The following is a 20,105-nucleotide window of genomic DNA, read 5'->3' on the forward strand; positions in this document are numbered from 1 at the left end:
ATCGTTGAAGATGCGTTCTCTGAGAATTAAGGTTGACATATCACAACTAGTACTATGTCGCGACGCGAAACGAGCTCAGTTTTGTATGTTCCAACTGTGATGTTATAATTTATGATCTTCACTGTTCTTCAGGATGGAAGCGTTTCTAACCTACGCTGGAAGGATGGACCTAATGGGTTTGCCCAGAGACAAGCTCAACAACCACAGAATATGCTCGGTGCACTTCACGGAGGTGGATTTTATGGACCGAGTGAGAAGCAGGCCGTGAGAAGCTATTCTGCGCATTGGACATTAGAGCAATTACAATAAATGTTTTTTACACGTGCGTACATGAAACACCATCCGCGTTCTGTGGAATTCTATAGTGTGTTGCACTGCCTGCTCCAATTCTGGTTTTCGCAAACGAACACAATAAAGTGAGTCCAAAGAACTGTTGTGTTGTAAGTGGAATAATTTTTAAATACAATTTGGGCACAGGCTTGCTTGATTGTAATAATGAACGCGACTGCGTGCATGAAAACGCAAAAAGAATCCACTGCGCACAAGCACGCAGCACGAATGCACGAATGGCACGGTGCGCTGGACAGGAGAGGAGCGCTTAGCGCGCGCTTCGGTCCGGTGGTGTGTCTGATAACGCCCGCCAAAAAAAAAAAAAAAAAAGCGCCACGGACAGCTAAAGAAATAAAAAAAGAGCATGGCGCGAGGCATGAGGGGATGGTGAGGCGATGCATGGGAGAGGGATAGGAAAGTCATAAGGGAAAGGAAAAACGAGCGGAACAACGTTATCATAAAAAAGGAAGAGAAAAAAGTGCTATAGCGAAAGGAGGGAGGGTAAAAAAATCGCGCCGCTTTTCTTTCTTTTTTCTTTTTTTTAGCCACCGTAGTACCGTCATCCATCTGCTAGGGCCTAACTGAAGTGTGCCTTGGCACTAGCGTCGACTGAGCGTCTGTTATAGGAGAACCAATGGGAGGTATAGGAAGATTCACCCCACTGCTGGAACTTCGAAAGCCAATACAATCCAAGACTATCTGGCATTCTCTTAGACTGATGGGGGGTGTACGCTTATTTTAATCTTCAATAGCGCTGCGACTGTGGCCAGGTGCTTTCTCGTCCGGCCGCATCGCCTAGCTCCGCAGGCTGCGGTGCGGATTCTCGACACGGCGTTTCAAGAATCCCGCTCTTATCCCCCTCAATAGGTAAGCCAAATGCCTCGTATTTCGTAGCAGAAGACAATATAGTCGGTATACTTTAGCTGCGGCTGGTTACATCGCTGCAAGTATGCTATATATGTTCTGGTATGTTGCTTGGTTTGAGAGGTGACAGGCGCAGCGACAGCGACGGTCTTGTTTCACTTTCAAGAAAGAGAGTGACAGTTTTAGCCGACAGTTATGTTTACATCCTTACCAAGATCCATTTATTCAAATTCTGTACGAATGGCTATGTCAGCGATAAGTAGAACGAACTGCACGTACGGATAAGGTAACGGACAGAAACTTTCCCAGCGACAACCTATCGACATGCAGCAAGCGGACATTTGTGCTTTTTATCTGGGAACGTTGCCTATGGCGGCTGCACAAGACGCCCGAAATTGATTTTACGCGTCTGTTACAATGCAACGCCCCCGTAAAGAATGCCGTGGCAAATTGTTTGTATAATGGCTGCTCCGGCCGTGTGGCGCAATGCCGACATCAGGGCCTGTAGCTACTAACAGAATTCAACCTGTTTGAGTCGAAATAGAGCCCTCTCAATCCGGAAATTTAATGACACAGTGTTTACGTGCCTTAAGTGTTTCGACTCAGACTATGCGGTCTCTGAAACGCTGTGTGCGAGCGTGTGCACGCGATGAAGCATAAGCGCTCATGCGGGCGCGTTAAAGGGCATCGGTGCCTTTTAAAGCTTTTCATTAGTCGCGGAATGTGACCATCGCGGTCAACACTTGCAGTAGCAAAAATCGGAAAGCGGCATACACCACTACCGTTCAATAAAGCATGCAAAAGTGAATTTAGCACCAAGCAGCTAAAAATAATTCATCGTAATTCGAGTCCCAAAGAGTAATTAGGGTTAAATTATTAAAGCATGCTAAAGTGAACAACTAAGTAACTAAACATTATTGCGATTAATTAAAAGTAATTAAGGATTGCGAACAGTAATAGCAAAGTCCCGCTGGGCTGATATCGATTATCATACTTTAGTTAAACCCCACTGAGGGCCCCTTGCGGGGTATTACTTAATGGGGGAGGCAGAGTTGGAAAATGTTCATTCATCAGTAATGCAAGTTGTTACATAAAATGAGACAGTACCTATAGATAGTATAGTTTATCAATTACCCGGTCTTGTGGAAGGGTATATACAGTGCATTACAGAGTCGTTGTTTTTAACGAGAGTACGAGAGCATATAGGTTAGCAGTACGGAATAAATCTTGAGGATAACTTGATGTTCACTGTAGGGAATGGTGGGTGCACACCGAAATTCGAGAACACGGTATTTCTGTCCAAATCAGCTGATAAGCTACGAAGAGAAGTGATCGGAGCATATTTCATTGCCAGGAGCTCCGACCGCGATGGCCAAGCTCTGACAAATGCGTAAGCATGCCATGCGTGTGCTTGTTACCAAAGGAACTAGATTTTCTGGAAGGTTTCGTATAATCATGATTAGTGGTTTATAAAAATGGAACATCCCCTTCCGCTTATCCGAGCACCTTCTTGAAATGCTTGTTGTCTGCTTTTATCTGTACTGACGCTTCTATTTTTCTTTAGCTTTAGCTAAGAAAAACTAGCGAAGCTAAACCTGGCGAAGTTTAGCTAAGCATGGTTAGGAATACTTAAGCTTAGTCAATTATTGATAGGCAATTGATAGCCAATCAATTGCTAATCGATAATCGATCAATAATAAATTCCGAGAAATGCTGGGGATGACTTGGTAGTTCATAGCCTAGCACAAAAGCCAGGACTAGCTAGGTGTCCATCAACTCTGCTGTCTCTTTAGAAATGCGCCTCCAGTGCAAGTTACGCAATTTTTTGCCCGTATTTTTCTTATCGAGGCGTATGTGCCGATTGCTTTAAAAGCGAAAACCATATTTGTAGATGTGATAAAAATTTTCTCAATGCCTGGTGGTTCTTGTGGCGGTGTTGTGCTTTATCGCGCCTTTTTTATTGCACTTTTTTATGTTCTGTTTTTTTTTGTGTGTTGCCTGCTGTTGTTGCTGGTGATTTTTACGTGTTCATTCGCACGCATCGGGCTCGGCGCGTAGCATGTTCTTAGAGTCGTTATGCGTTTTTTGTAACCTGCGTGTTGGTTTTAGTACTCTTTACCTTTATCGCTGTGCCCCGGTGCTTATTATATCTGTTGTTTGTGGCTCTGGGCTTGAGTTGCATGTTTCGCCTTTATACTTAGAACGTGACAAAAAAGTACTCATGACAGGCATCTAGATATCGTGTATCCTATAGCATTATTTTCCTTGAGGCTTTATTGACACTAGAATGACAAATTTCGGATTGATGTATATTTATATCATAGCTTTTTTTTTTTGCTTTCAAGTCTGTGCTGTTCATGTTCACGTCTCCTTCTTTGCCTGTGTCCTTGCGCGTTGCCCGCCTGTAACTTCATAACCCTAGGAAACCTTGTTTCTTAGTATGAAACAAACTCTGACGATGAAATTATAACTTTATAGCATTTGCTATTAATCAATATTGGTCTGTAGTTTAGCAGAGGATCGGTCACCGCTTTCGTTGACTCGAACGATATCCCTCCAATCAGTTCGAAGTAATCCGGTAGTGAGGGGCTGCTGGAAGAGGAAGGCTCGAATGTACTTGGTTAGCGTTGGCCAACATGTCGCACGGATGATTATTTTATCATCAGGTCCAATAATTTCATGAGAAACCATCAGCCTTATTATGGCTTTCAACGCTTAAATCTTCAGGTCAAACTATTTTATTCAAAGCATCGGGAATGAGCAAATACTCTAGTCCTTATCAAGTACCTTTCTAGTGCGTGTGCAGCCATCTTCGTTCAACTTTTCTAGCCTCACCCCTTATATGGCAAAAACACGCCTGTACTTAGATTTAGGTGCACGTTAATGAACATCAGGTGGGCCAAATTATTCCGGAGTGCTACTACGGCGTGCCTCACAATCGATAAAATCGTGGTTCTGGCACCTAAAACCACCCAATTTAATAATGATCCTCTCTCCTTCCTCCAGAGCAGACTAGCCAACCCCGGAGAGTTACCTCTGGTTAATTCAATTCAAGTTTATTTGTCCTGAATACTTACAGAATCGGGAGCAGAGGCTAAAGGCTATATAGCCTGACATGGGGCCTCTGCTCCTAAATGCAGCTTGGCACGCAGGCCGCTGAGCATCTCAATATGACGCAGATGTTTTCAGAAAAAAAAAACAGTAACTCAACAAAATTTAGCATGGTCTTTTTACACAATTTCAGAGAAAACATTAGAAAAGAACTTCATCACAAAAGCTTCATCTCAAAAGAAACTTCATCAATACACAATGTCAAATAAAGCATAAGAAAAGAAACTACAACACATAACTCAAATTGATAGATAGGATGTAACAAATCAAGCACAGAAACTTTAATAAGCATACTCAATATCATGGTTCATTAGGATGGACTTGATAGTGTTCGAAGGTATGGGATTGAAATCTATGAGACCGTGTAAACGATTTAACATTGTGGGTATTTGATACTGAACGTGTTGCTTGTCATAATTTGTCCTTATTGCTGGGATTTTCCGTTGTTGCTGACGCATGGTATGAGTATTGTCAGGCGGGTTCTGAAGACACTGCGGCTTGTTTTGTTTAACCCATTGCAGAAGTTTGAAGTGATACAGTTTTGTTACCGTTAGTATTGCGTATTTTTCAAAGAGTGGTTAAGTTTCCAAGTCCCTGACAATACCATGGTATTGCTCGAATGCTCGCAAAACTTTTTTTTGAAGAACTAGTAATTTTTGATAGTTTGTTTGAGTAGTAGTACCCCATACCAAGATACCTATGTGCCTTCAATCTCCTGATAATGTTTACTTCATCTGGATTGGTTAGAGACGTTTCAATACCTGCACTTTAAGCTGGAAACTAATTCATCGAAACATTCAAGGCATAATTAACTGCATCGGTATGAACATGGCTAGCTTTTGTGGCGCTGGGCCAGTGGCCTCTCCTAATTGTGAGCGTATGGAGGTTCCTTGAGGACTTCCTCACTTGCTTCCTCGAAGTCATTCATGCAGTTTATTGTGTCAGTGTCCGCATTGGCGTAGTCACTTATGCACAAATGAACACTACTTCTTTCTCGTGTTGCTAAAAAAAAAGAAGTCGGCTCATACAAATGAGCTGAGATATCGCCCTAACTGAATTGGAAGTTCGTATATGCCAAATATTTTGCATTAGGCCTGAGAAATAAAGCAAATATTTCACCCTTTAGTCTCCTATTCGAAAATTTCGCTTCTGCGTGTACGTCTTAACGGGAGTCTCCTGTACAAAAATTTAGAAAAGCTCGGTTTTCAACATTGCCCTCAATGTTGCCTAGAACCAAAGTACAGCCAAACGCCATCAGAATCTGAGGACGCTTAAGCTTCGCCTTTAAGAGTGGAACGCGATAGCATTCAAAGATCCCTGGCTGCTTATCAGGCTTTTTTCTCGTACATTAAAATTACAATCCAACGCTATCATATCTGTAGGTTGTAGTTAAGCCGTACTTTACGATTTTTCTGATGGATTTTACTTAGAAAAATTTAATGTTTGTTCACCAATCCCTTGCGCCACGCGGAGAGCCTGTGTGGTCAGGGTGGTTCGGGATACGGATTCCACGGACGCCGAATGCTGACGCCGACGCCGGATTTTCTGCGACACCGGGCCCCTAACGCTATCGCGTTAAAATAAAGCTGTAGTGCTCTTCATGCGTTGGTGTGAGTAATACTGGCTATAGCCTGTACAGCTGTCGAGCCTATATGTATGTCTGTAAATATATAAACGGTGTTTTGTTTCTAGACAATACAGATTCGTTTCATTGTGATAGAAATTATATGGACACTCCAAGCGCATTTCTGCCGTCGCCGTCACCGTGATGTTCCATATCAAGGCCTAACACTATAACATTGGCGCCGCTCGCCGTACGCTGTATGTGCGAGTGAAAGCTTACGAAGGTCTGTCGACAATCGCGGCTCAATGTTGCGCTCGCGAGGGAGAAAGGAGGGAAGCGCGCCGCCTTCTGTGGCGCGCGAGGCATGGTGGTGGTGGGGGGGGGGGGGGGTGGAGGAGGGTGCGGGAGAGAGGGGGGGGGGGCGTTATATTCCGGAAGCGGCTGCTGCTTACGGCGCGGCCGCGCGACCGCCGTATCTTGACAGCTATCAATGACGTGCGTAAAGTGCTCGCCCGCGCGGGCTTCATCTTCAAAGCGATCTGCGATGTGGACAAAGTATAGACGAGAAAACGATCGCCAGAAGGCGCTACTGCGCCTCCTGACAGCGCCCCCATTGTGTAAATGCCAAGCAGCGTGGTCGCGCCGTGGTGCAGTCGCCGCTTAGTTTACATTGTTTCGCCCGCGTTTTCCTTCGCTGCTCATGCTCACTGCGCTCCGTTTTCAATGGCGGCAGATCGCCTGCTTACTGAAGAGCGATTTAAAGACTGCAATGCGATTTCAAGAAGGTTGCCGACGCCAGCAGCTTATTTCGTGGTGGCAGCCTCAAGATAGGGGACCGTCTGCTTCCACACGCGTATGGCGTTGAACAAATTGTGGGCGGTGATGTGACAGTGAAAGCCAAGTGCGTGTCGGAGGTGTTCAACAAGATTGTGTACGACATCGAGTTATAGGTACACACCGAGTTCAGTAATTTAGTCACTTTAATTTCTCTAGGGTGCAGCCACAAAATGGTCATACATGCTTGCAGAGATGTGCAGAAACGGTGACGATTGCGGTTGGCTTCGTTGGTCGCTCGGAAAGCACACACAGCTGCTCTCATTTTGGCTCCCAGGGATTATTTGATTTGTACCCATGTACTCACGAGGACACAAAGGGATTAAGGAGGGAGCAAGCTGACAACTGCCACCGAGAGGGGCACAATGCCTGCCTACTCCTATAGGAGGAGGGAATAGAGGAAATGAAAATATGAGAAAAGAAAAGAGGAAATAAAGAAATGACGGAGGCACAGACAGAACAAAACAAAACTACAAATAATGTCCATAGACGGGAGGCCAAGTCAGTGTCCTTCAGAAAAGTTAGCAGGGCTCGATGGGCCTGGTCACGTCGAGCAGCGCTGCCCCTTGGAAATACGCAATCGTCAAGGGTCGCACATTGCAGCCCCATAAGTCTATACTCCTTAATTAGTAATGCGCGCTGCGCAACGTATGCGGGACACTCTAAAACGAGACGTTCAAGTGTCTCACAGGAGCTACAATACGTACACGACGGGCTGTTCACACGTCCTTGTCGGTATAGGCGTTCGCGCACCAACACAGACCCAACCCTTAACTTGTACAACAGTGCTCTAGCTCGACGGGGCAAGCCTCGACCACGAACACGGGGAGGGAACGATCCGTCTGCAACACGCCGGTCTGGGTGCTGCTTTAGGCGGTGTCGGCGTATCAGGAGACGAGCGTTTTCAAACATGCACGAAATGTCAGGGCAGTCACATTCATGGTGGGCACAGCTTGAAGCGAGGCGATCAGCCTCTTCATTTCCAGCGATGCCCACGTGCGAGGGTACCCACTGGGCAATGAGGGACACTCCACAGGAAGTAATTTTGCTGGAAGTTTCTTGGATACTGCACAACAATGGGCTATCGGCATCTTGTCTAAGTCTGCTGAGGGCAGCACGGGAGTCTGTAAGAATGACGACCTACAAGGCGTTTATTCTTCATGTACGTGTTTCAGAGCAATATCAATCGCTGCTAGTTCTGCAGTTGTTGATGAGGTTGGATGTAGTATTCTAAATATCCGTCTGATGCCAGTCGAAGGGCAGAAGAAAGCTGCAGAAGCGCCTTGCGCGTCGCTGTGTACAGATGCGTCCGTGAATACTTCAATATAACCTTCAAATTTTTCAAATAGGTGAGACTCGGCCAATTAAAATAGTGCCGGAACAGGCTGACTTGATTTTTTGTGTATTTCGGGAATTGTCAGATAAATGGGGAAGGAACATATGTTGCGCTTCTTCGGAGTTGTGAATGAAGTAGTGTCTCCTGAACTGTGAGTAATGTCCACAAACAATGCCGCCATTTTCCCCATCCGAGAGAATGGGCGATGAAGCAGCCGATTAATCAGTGCTTGGCCGTCTAATGCTCGGTGCAAACGCTGGATATTGTGTAGCGCTCTCTGGTCTGCTTGCAAGCTCAGGGGCAACTGGTGCGCTTCCGTGAGTAGTGGAACAGATTGCGCCTCACGAGGTAAGCCAAGCATGACTCGGAGGGCAACACGATGGTCCCGTTCCAATTGCGACACCACATTTGGCGGCACGTTCAAGACTGGCAAGGCATACATCACGCCAGAGAGGACAGATGATTGGTATACCTGCAGTGCTGTCGTCTGGTCGCAGCCAGCGCCCCTAGCAGTCAAGGCAGCCACATACTTGAGCAGCGACCGGGATTTGCACCGCACAGAGGTAATGGCAGGGCGCCAAGAGAGGCGATCATCGATAATTACGCCCAGGTAGCGGTGGTGTTGTACCCATTGTACTGGTGCCTCTCCGAAGTACAGCCGGCTCATGGTTCGACAAGCCCATTGCCTTGGATGATGCGCAATTGCGGCTGACTTAGCTGATGAGATCTGCAGACCAAACTTCCTCCAAGTACTCTGAAGTCGCATTCAGAGCTCTCTGCAAGATTCCACGAAGACGTGGACCGTGGTGCGAAGGACCGCTGATCCACAGAGCAATGTCATCAGCATAGATTGCTAAACATATTGGAAAGTCAGATTCCTGAGGCAATCGGCTTGGACGTCCAGCAAGTACACTGTTGAAGAGAAGCAGCGACAAAACGCTGCCTTGTGGTACACCGCACTTAACAGGGCGAGAATCACTTGTTGCTCTTCCAACACGCACTTTCATGTGGCGCTCAGATAGAAAGTTATGCACAAAATGAAGCAGTCGACCCGAAATTCCCGCATTTCTAAGGGCGTTAATAATCGCCTTATGCGGAACCGAATCGAAAGCTTGCTGTATGTCCAGGAAGAGCATGTATGCAGAGTGCTTTTTTTCTCGAGCAGACTCTAGAGATGAAACAAGGTCTGCTATGCTATCGAGGGCTGAACGGTGACGACGAAAGCCGCTCATGACACCAGGAAAGAAATTAAGCTCTTGTAGCCTGCCGTCTAGACGAATCAGTACCATTCGTTCCATCAGCTTCATAACATTAGAAGTTAGCGATATTGGCCGGTAAGACTTTAGGTGTTTTGCAGGGCGGCCGGGCTTTAAGACTGGTATCACCACAGATGATTTCCAATCATTGAGGATCAGAGACGTTCGCCACACTTCGTTATATGCGTCCACGACATTTTGATGAAAGGCCTCATTGGCATCAGCATTGTCAGCACAGAAAAATCACATGCATTAGGCACCAATAAGCCAATAAAGTTAATTAACTATGTGTGTACTACATATGCGCATAGTGCCTTATATCAAGCTGTATAAATATTTAATGTGTATCATTAAATGCAGATTCAATGCAGATGTTAGTCATGGTAACTCATTGCATTATTGAACAATGTATCTTTTCACTGCTCATGAGATCGCTCGTACAAACTGCTCCGCGAAATGAACCCAGATCAAGGTAACCGGCTAATACCTCGGGACCAGCAGCACCAGCGCAAGAATTAGCGATACATGCCTCATCAAAACAAATCTAGTTTCTCGTCGGGCCAATGCCCCGCGGCAGCTAAAGTAAGCTCACACCGATGGCCGGCTACTATACACGAAACGAATATTCTTGGCAGGAAGAGTGAAGCAGGAAGAATGTGCAAGGTGGCAATTACTTTAAATCATGCTGGAATATTGTGAACCTAGAAAGCATGGCCAAACAAACATAACGCGCACGTTTAGGGCAGCTGCTTTCCGATCTGCCGCTTACCGACGCACGCAATGACCGCAGCTTGCATTAAATAGGGATTGCTACCCCACAAAAGACAAGTAGCGCTTTTGTTGCCTGCGCAACCAGCAATTTAAGTTACAGCGTTTGGAAAAGGGATATAATTCTCTTGAGTTCGTCCTTGCCGATCGCGAGTGAACGAACAGTACAATCAATTAAATTCGGGGGTTTTACGTGTAAAAACCCCGATATCATTATGAGGCACGCTGTAATGGAGGGTCTCGGGAATAATTTTGACCACCGGGGGTTATTTAACCTGCACAAAAATCAATGTACACGGTAACAAGTGTTCTTGCATCGCCCGCATCGAAATGCGGCCGCCGTGGCCGGGAATCGAGCTCGCGTCGTCGAGCTTAGTGGCGCAACACCTATGCATTTACCGCTAATCTAACACGGCGGATGTCACTGTACGATTCAACTACGCGACACGTCTAAACTAACGGCCATGCTTTAAATAAAGGCATAATACTATTGCGTTCTTATCGAGCGGCCGTGATATAGCACGCGAATGCGAAATACGTGACTTGCTTGGCTCGGTGCACTGCAGTTATCCATGCTTGCCGTCTGTCCTTCTCGTACCACCTCCCCGGAATTCTGTAGGGACTTCACGGGCGGCTTTCGACCTTTCGAGGCTGTTGTGGCAATGAACAATAGAGCAGTATTGCCGTGCCACCTTTCCTGGTTGATGAGCTCGCACTCGCCGTCGCGAAAAGAACGCGCACGATCGCTCGTGCCGTAAAGAACACGGGCGCGCGTGGGGCCAGGGACGACCTTCGACACTCCCATCCGTCCGCTAGGGGAGCATTCGGCACTGGTACCGCGCGGGAGGACTTTAGGTTGTCTCATCTATACGCCAAGTGCCTAAGGCCTTCGTATGAGCTGTACTTTTAGTTCGCGTTAAAGTGACACAGCACGAGGGTCATTTCGCTCGCTGCTGCTGCCGCACACCTGTCTGCAGCGTTTTGACAGCGCGTTTCCGCGCTCATCGAGTGAAATGTGTTCGTGTTTGCTCGTGCGCGCGTACACCGTGCTTGTTAATTTAGTTAGTAAGCGAATGTGTGCAAGTTTATACGGCTAATAAAACAAATATCCTTGCTAAGTGTAGCTGGCTGTTAATTTGATATCGCAATCGATGCTTCGCCTTTCGGGCGAACCTGTGACTTTCTGTAAAAACGCGATTAGCGCAGCGAATGTGGCGTTATTGCGGAGGAGTTCCTAAGTGAGGTTGAGATACTTTGCCGCTAATAACGTGAGCTTCAGAAGAATAATAAAAATATTAACTTTTTTATTTCCTCTTCGGGGAAAAGGTTTAAATGGCGAATTCGAAGCCAGTCACCTTTTAAAGAACCCTCTTTTATCAATGATATGAACACTTCAAGCAGATTTATGCCGCCGTCGTCACAGTCGCCGTCGGCGTGAGGTTCAGTATAAAGTCCAAGGGCGATAAAATCGTCGCCGCGCGCCTTATGTGCAAGTGAAAGCGCGCGTGGGATGCGCGCTATCACGGAGAGCGAACGCGCGGCGGAAAGCAAACGCGGCTTCCGTGGCGCGAAACGCCGTGGTGGTATGGGAGGGAGGGAGGGAGGGAGGGGGGGGGGGGGGGCGACGCTTTGCTGCGGCACCAAATACGTATCTTGCAACCGGACGCAAGGGGAACTGGAGACGCAATCTGCCACGCGAAAGTAGCAAAGCGGGAAGGCAGTGCGGGAGGAAGGGGGGGAGGGGGAGGTTGGGGGGCGGCTTCTACTCTGCCAACAAATGCGTTCGTGTACTTTGCGCTTAGCGCTTGGTTCTTTATTATATGTTTGCGCCGGTACGGGCTGCCGGTGTTGTCGCGCGCGCCGTATCTTGCAAGCGGTCTCCAGACGGCTGTGACCTTTGCATGCGCTGCGCTTGCTGCCAGCGTTTTGAGAGTGGTTGTCTGCCGCCATCGAGTGTGATCTATTCATGTGTGCTTGTGCGCGCTAACGTCACGCTTGTTAATTCAGTTAGTAAGTGAATGTGTCCAACTTTATGAAGCCGATATACCCCTACTCCGAATATCTTTCTGCTAATTTGCTATCGCAATTGATGCTTCGCCTTTTTTTTAATCTTGAAAGTCGCACCTAATTCGAAATACGTATAATCGAATTTTATTTATTATTTTTATTTATTACATACTGCAGGCTCAAGGTCCAGGCAGGGTAGTCATAAAAATACAAAACACAACAGACCTATTTACTAACATGTTACAAAGCAACAAAGCGACACGTTACAATGCGCCGTCTAAACAGTTCCAATAACTAATGGTACTTGGGTAAAAGTATGTGAAGGAGTAAATTCTGGCAAAATATGGCGTTTGTGTTTGCTGGCGGTGGTGTCGAGTACGCCTGGTAACAAGCAGCGTTCCATACGGGGAAGAGTCTAGGGTTAGCTTTTTGCTAATTAGTTGAAGTTGAAGCCGCAAGTTCTCCCTCGTTGCTTCTAGTGAGGGAATGTTGTTGGACTTCATTAGTTCTGATGGAGAGTCAAATGTTGAGAATTTCTTACACACAAACCGGACAGCCTGTCTTTGTATTCCCTCAATACTATGAATATTAACTTGAATGCAAGGATCCCAGACGCGTATTTGGAATTCGCACGCCCCGTGCATGGATGGATGGATGGATGCTATGAGCGTCCCCTTTGAAACGGGGTGGTGGGTTGCGCCCCCAAGCTCTGCAGCGGGCGCGCTGCAGGCGGATGACCGCAGCACGCCCGCGCGTCAATAACGGGAATTGCGCACATAGTTTACGACCTAGGGCTTGTTAGCTCACGCGAAACGCACCTAGCTCCGTTCAAGCCCCTAGCCCCATGCCCAGTGAAACATGGCAGACGTCGACCCCATGGCCCAGGCAACGCCTAGAGTTGTTTGGGATGAAATGAAGCGATACTAGGTGGAAAATGTGCGACTTTGTGTTAATCGAGCAGCTTGTGTGTGACGCGTTTATGAGCGCAAGCAGCATCACGACAAACTGGTAGATTCCTCGTTGGAGTTACAAAATTCTCCTCGCACGGGCGTGGTATACGTCGGACAGACTTTGTCGCCCCTGCGGCGCTCGTGCTGGGTCAGTGATTCCTGATTATACGTATACTTTTCTCGTGCCTTACGGCGCTTTACCTTCAAAATAACATCCTTTATTTCCCCTGAGGGACTAGTCGGGGCCGTAGTAGAGTCCAGGCCTGCTCTTCTGGTCCTGGGCCTGCTTTTCGTATACTGCTCTCCATAACTTTTGAAAACATTTTAACTCAAAGGGAACCAATAAAAATGATGTCTCTAAGATCAAACAAAGCTTTCTCTAAGAACCCAGTAAATGCTTTGCTAAAATAAAAAAAAATCAATTTGGTGAATTTAATGTTTTCTGCCGTAGAGCCAAGTACGACCAATGAGCGCCACAAAAATCAATTTCACTGTTATTACGGAGAACCGAAGCAAATGAATGGATAACTGAAACAAACTGGGTAACTGTAAATAGCACTTACTGAAACTATGCTGGAAGTTTTTTAAATCGAGTTCTGTTCAAGGAATTCATTAATGCATTTTGAAATGTGTTCAATCAGTTTACAACTGAGAAATTGGCCTGCAGTTTTCTAATAAGATTCGATCACCCTTTTTGAACACTGGCACCACTCGGGCTGCCTTCCAGTCGTCAGAGAACTTTGCAGATAAAGGAGAAGCGTGAAATATAAGTACTCAGAACTTTGTAAGGGACTCGGTGCACCGCCGCAGAAACACATTTGGTAAGTCGTCAGGACCATAAGAATTTTTAGCTTTCAGATCACGTAACACGGAGGTCACTCCCTGATAGTTAATAAAGTTCACATCCCAAGCACTGAACCCTACGGCATTGATCATGCGTGAAGCGTTCACTGAAAATACTCTTAGAATAAGTACTAAAATGCTGAGCAATGTCTTTTTTTATCTGATTGCAATACCATCATCATAAACTTGTGACACCGATCTCCCCTTCTCACTGGTATAGTCCCAGAACTTATTCGTGGCCGTTTCAGGAAGTCAGGTAGCGTTATTCTGAAATATTATTTATTTGTCTGATGTAGTGCACGTGCAAGCCTGCTTTGCAATTCAGCTATTGCCGTAGGTGATGCATTTTCCCGTTTTAGTTGTTTTGCTTTTGCGTTTGATATGAATGATATATCGGGTCGCCCGAGGCGTATGCTTACGCACTTTCTTTTTCGAGTCAGGTATAAAATTGTCAATGCAATAACGCCACATGTTCTAGAACGATCCAAGAAAGAAAAGATGTCAGTGTCATCAAAGTCGACGGTACACGTTTTTAAGTGTTCAATTATGAATGCGTCATCAGCTCGGGAATAATATTTCAAGAACTGAGCCGGTGTTTTCTGTTTCTGCACGTTACAACTAGAAATGGGTAAGACAACGCTGACAATGTTGTGATGCCACGCTCTAGGAAAGTGGAATAATGAATCAAACTGCGTGGAATAAACACTAGGCCTATGACAGAGCTCGAATCGCCCTGCACTCGAGTTGGTTTAGTTACAACTTGAATAAGGTCGTGCGACAACATATAGTCATAAACAAAAAGATCACCGCATAGCCACGAAGTGAATGATGATGAGTGGGCGAAGCACCGGGGGATCATTCGGGTAACCGTTAATCCCCTGTATATGTATATATATATACAGCACTTATATAGCCCTTGTGTATAGCCCTATAGCACTTATATAGCACTTATATAGCAGCGCCCCTAGCGGTCTCCATGCAAACCAGAGCTACGGACGACGAGGGGCAAGGCTCGGCCCTCAGGTGCTTCGCCCCTAAAATCACATGGTTACTTGGATACACTCCGGAATGTAGTCGTTCCAAGTCCATGCCTGGTATATTAAAATTGCCAACTAAAGGCATTTTACAGTTCGCATACTCATGCACGTGTGCTTGTAATTTACTTGAATAGTCGGGTGGCACATATGGTCGTCTGTTCTACGCATATAGAATTGAAGTGGGGCTCCAACTCCAACAAGACAGTTTTATGCATATGCACTCCAGTTAAGGTAAATCGTGCAGCAATACAGCACCAAACAGCTTTTTACGGCGAAGCTGTATATGACTAAGATCCGGGTTTTCACGGCGTCTGTGTGCAGAAACTATCATCATCAGCAATGGCTCGAGCATCGTCGCCTTCTTCCCCAGCTGGCTCGTTGGCGCCCTTCGGCGCAACCGCGCGAACGCGCTCGTGCCACTGCTCGCGCGTTCGTCGTCGTCTTCTTCCACAGCTGGCGGCGTTGCCGCTAATCATTCCAGCCTAGAATTATGCCTCTCTTCTGTTGTCGGAATGGGGAGGCCGCGTTTACGGGAGATGAGCCATTGCTTAAGAGGGTGTGAGCCATTCATTCTCTTACGTGACGGACGTATTTAATAAGAGGTGATACGCAAATGTGTGTGCGTACCTATCGCCACGATGACCACCGATCAGGACAATATGCTCGTGCCTTCGAAATTCTGTTTCATCTCTGTGTCGTGTGCTAAACAGCTTCGCTGGTCATCCACCTTCACAGTGTGGAATGCTCATGAATTTTTAATCAGCGCTGCTACTCCACCGACTCTAGGGAGCGTACATGCAAGCGCTATAAGGTTAGGGAGCGTACATGCAAGCGCTATAAGGTTAGGGAGCGTACATGCAAGCGCTATAAGGTTAGGGAGCGTACATGCAAGCGCTATAATGTTAGGGAGCGTACATGCAAGCGCTATAAGGTTAGGGAGCGCACTATCAGCGTCAAATGAAAGCCGAACAGCGGAGCGCTTGCCACAAGCATCAGAAACAGGATAGTGCGCGCCGTCCAGTGCGCGCCGCAAACAGGATAGTGCGCGCCGCAGACAGGCCCACACATCCGGTTTGGTAGCACAGCGCCACCCCACTGACGTGCGATTTTTTTTTTGCCTGCGTTCCCACTCAGATTTTTGAAAGGAAGAAGAAAAAAGAAAACAGAAGCGAAACCTGCGCTTCTGAATGTTGCTGAATTATCGCTTGTTTTCTTTTTTTTATTGCTTTCAAAAATCCGAGCGGGAACACGGGCAAAAAAAAAAAAAATCGCACTTCAGTGGGGTGGCGCTCTACTACCAAACCGGATGTGTGGGCCTGTCTGCGCTGATGACTGGACGGCGCGCACTATGCTGTTTCTAATGCTTGTGGCACGCGCTCCGCTGTTAGGCTTTCATTTGACGCTGATTGTGCATGCAAGCGCTATAAGGTTAGGGAGCGTACATGCAAGCGCTATAAGGTTAGGGAGCCTACATGCAAGCGCTGTAAAACGGCGCTTGAATGTAGCCTCCCTAACCACATCTCGATCTATCTTTGCGGATAACACTATACGAGGGCGGCAAAGCGTTTTCATCGTAAATTTCACTGCGCAACCATATCTCAGTAGTGACAGTGATATGGGGATTAAGCTGCAATATTTCCAATTCCACAGCTTTATTTGAAACGCTGCGGGCGTTTTAACTGATTAAGTGGAGCACCTTTCGCACCGCCGCCGTGTCATCATTCCAGTGCTTGCTCGCTCCGCTCGCTCATTAGTGTGAATCTTTTGCTCTGTTGGCCGTCCCGCATATTTATCTTGAGCTTGTCGTTCACCAAGCTAACTCTAGTCCCTTGCTGTGTGTCGCATTTCGCACTATCCCAAAGCAGCTTGCGTTTTTGTGAACTACGGTGTGAATATTCATTCTGGATAAATATTTTCGACCGTTCCTGTTCGTCCCCATTCAATAGAATAGTCTTTTTTCGGTAAAGGGATACGGACACAAAAGTTGGCGGGTGGTTTTTTGCGTCAGACCCGCCGGGGTGGCTCAGTCAGCTAAGGCGTTGCGCTGCTGAGCACGAGGTCGCGGGATCGAATCCCGGCCCCGGCGGCCGCATTTCGATGGAGGCGAAATGCGAAAACGCCCGTGTGCTTGCGTTGTAGTGCACGCTAAAGAACCCCAGGTGGTCAAAATTAATCCGGAGCCCTCCACTACGGCGTGCCTCATAATCAGAACTGGTTTTGGCACGTAAAACCCCAGAAAGAAGGTTTTTTGCGTCAGAACAAAAGTTGAACTGATGAAAATGACGAATACAACAAGCTGCTTTGAAAAAAAGAACGAGAAACATCTTTTGTTTTGTTTTTGCGATTTTCTGTTGCACCTTGCCTCCAAGCGGCCACCGACAGAAGGTGTTATTTGACGTCATAACACCCACCCAACCGCGTGCGCACGCGCGGCCAAGGTCGGTCACAGCCGTCGCAGTGTTTCCGGGGGTGTCGATCCCTTGCAGCGTTTAACCCCTTTCGGCGATCTTCGCACGTGGTCCGTCCGAAACATTATCCCCGTCGGCGCTCCACGCAGGTGGTGCGTCTTATATGCGCCTTCCCGCGGTCGTTGCTCGGTATTGACGTGTTCGTCGCGGCGGAAGGAAATGCCCGGACATTGCTGTTATAACAGCATCGTCGGTCGGGACACGCCGTCGCACACGTTTCCCAGAGACGAGAAGGTGCGTAAACTTTGGATACCTGCCTGTCAGCCATCACGCCCAGCCTGGAGACCTCTAAAAAATGACTTCATTTGGGGGGACCACTTTGTCGACGAGGATTATGTGACCAGCCCGGCTGTGCTGAAAAGCCTCGGCATGACGTTCAAAAGGCAATGCTTAAAGCCTGACGCTGTGCCGTCGGTCTTCTCACGAAAACGCAAGACAGAAATTATCAGCGGTGCGTTGGAAAAGAGGAGGCGAAAAGATGTCCGTACTGTTTCGTTCACTTGCAGCCTTTTTGAGCAGTGTGAGCGCGAGGCTGGGGCGAGATGCCAGAGGCTGGGCACGAAGGCAGTAAGGTCTTTTAAAATGTTTTCAAAGCATAGTAAACGAATACAACGCTAGCGAGCGCGGCTCACGAGATCAGACACACACACAGCTCTGCTTCTCCACAAGCTAAAAGCAGAAAAAACTGGGCTGAACGCCAGACAGCTGCTTCCATCTGTCGGTCGGCTGGCGAAGTGGACGTGAGTCTTGGAGGTACTGATACCTTACAGCAGTTGCTCACGCCGACGGCATAAACTACTATTCAGTCATCCACGCAGTGCTGAAGTACCCCGCAGCTGCCTCACCTGCGTGCGCTCTTGAAAAAGCAAGTTTACAGAGGAAATGACAAATAATTCGTGCACAAGTGTCTGGTGCAGAGCAAAATCTTCGCGCTACGGTTCGTGAAAACCTTACCGGCTCTTCCACGGCCACCCGCTCTTCTTCGTCGCTTGACACGGAAGGCTCGTCATCGTAAGCGGTAATATTTCTTGCCAAGTTGTCCTCCTCTTCAGAAGTGCACTCATCGCTGGTAGGGCACCAGACCTCGAATCCATGCTCGCGATTGTGGCGTCGGCGCGCTCCGAATGACCGCGGTCGGCCGGCTGGCTATCCGACGGGGGTGTCGTGACGTCACGCCTTCCAACTCCCGCGGGTCGGGCGGCGAGGCGCGCGCTCACAAAAACGCCAAAAATAAAGCCATCGGCTCAAATGAGCTAAGTGGCTACTTATTTTGGGTGTAATCACACACTGAGAATTCATTTTCAGCATTTTCGTAAAATTTTCAGATTTCGTGTCCGTATCCCTTTAAAATCTGATAGGTATAATATAACAGGTATTTTTCCTCCTTTTATAGTGAGCCGGTGAATATGCCCCACTGATTCGCACTTGACTCCAAATTTAATATTAACAACGTCTCTAATTATGTTTTCCTTCAGCAATCTTTCGGTTTCGTCTGTGCTCTCGGGAATGCCAAGAATAATGAAATAAGAACGCCGGCTTCGATCCTCAATGTCTGTTCATTATTCTGGAAGCCCAAAACATGTTCTATTGATTTCAGAGACGCTTGCATTTGGACGGCCTTTGAACGGCTAATCCAAGCAAGATCGAAACCGAGCGCCACGGGAGCACATAAAAGGCGTCGCCGCTCTCATATCCGACCGAAACACCGCGTGACAAGCGTGAGGAAACTTGAAGCAGAACGTCTCGGCCAGTCGCGGCAGCCCTTGATCATACGACACGCTTTGTCTGGCAAGTGTGTGCGGCTTGGTGTCGGGTCAAAATTTGCCTCGGCGTGCTAGCATTCAAACTTCGCCCCAGACTTCTTTACGGGGCATTGCTATCTGACGCGCCGCGGGACGCACTCAGTCCCGATCTCGCCTCGATTGAGCTTTGGAATTTCATGATGAATCTAATGAATTAGCTGCAATTTTCAAGAATTTACAGCGTAACCTATTACGGGCTCATTCCAATAGCCGTTTCGGCTAGCGATGTTGTCCGCCACTGCCGGTGTCCGTCGCAGCTATCGCCATCCTCCTACCGACTATAGGGGATTGGCCAAGAAATGGTTGCATTGTCTTGAAGAAAAGTCACATGCCTGCGCGGCACACTCAGCACAGTCATAGCGTAAGCTGGTGGAGCGGCTCCATAGAAGCTCCATTTTCGGCACCACGCACGTCAGGGTCTTCGCGGCGAAGTCTCTTTGCGACGTTTTGAGAAGAACTATCTGAGCTGCCCGCCCGGCGTCGATGGCGAGCTGCGGCTTGTGCTGCTCTCTGCAGAGTGGTCTGCTAAGCTCGGCGTTGCCTGGTTGCAGACATGCGCGTAGCTCTACGATTCGCTCCTTTAGCAGTGGTTCGCACCTTGGGAGGAGACACATCAAGTGTACTGAAAAGTAAACACAGCTATCGATCACCATTGTGTTGCGCTTAGTTCTTTAGTTCTCCATTGACGGGAGAACTAAAGAACGGACATAAAAGCGAACGTAAATCTACTTTTTGTGCCTTTATCTCCGTTCTTTAGTTCTTCTGCCAGTGTAATATTAAGCGCAACACAATCATGAACACCCATAAACTAGCCACATTTGTTGCTTTACTAAACAGGTATCCAGACTACACAGTGCACATGTCACATCCCTTGACACGTGGCACGATACGATGATGTTTTATTGGCATCCCCTTTGAAACGGGGTGGTGACGAA

At 47.4% G+C, this 20,105-nt stretch overlaps 1 protein-coding gene across 5 annotated transcripts in view; it reads left to right on the top strand.

Moving 5' to 3' along the window:
- LOC119450619 (uncharacterized) overlaps window positions 1-20,105 on the top strand; it is a 114,411-nt gene that overhangs the window by 27,892 nt on the left and 66,414 nt on the right. The window contains exon 1 of one of the 5 annotated variants that reach the window (XM_049666058.1): window positions 1,059-1,197. The exons of the other annotated variants lie outside the window; for them this stretch is intronic. The gene's annotated coding sequence lies outside the window, so the exon portion shown is untranslated. Of the gene's footprint in view, window positions 1-1,058; window positions 1,198-20,105 lie in introns of those variants that run through there. 5 annotated transcript variants of the gene reach the window in all.

Source organism: Dermacentor silvarum, chromosome 4, assembly GCF_013339745.2.
Source record: "Dermacentor silvarum isolate Dsil-2018 chromosome 4, BIME_Dsil_1.4, whole genome shotgun sequence".
Classification (NCBI taxonomy): Eukaryota; Metazoa; Arthropoda; class Arachnida; order Ixodida; family Ixodidae; genus Dermacentor; species Dermacentor silvarum.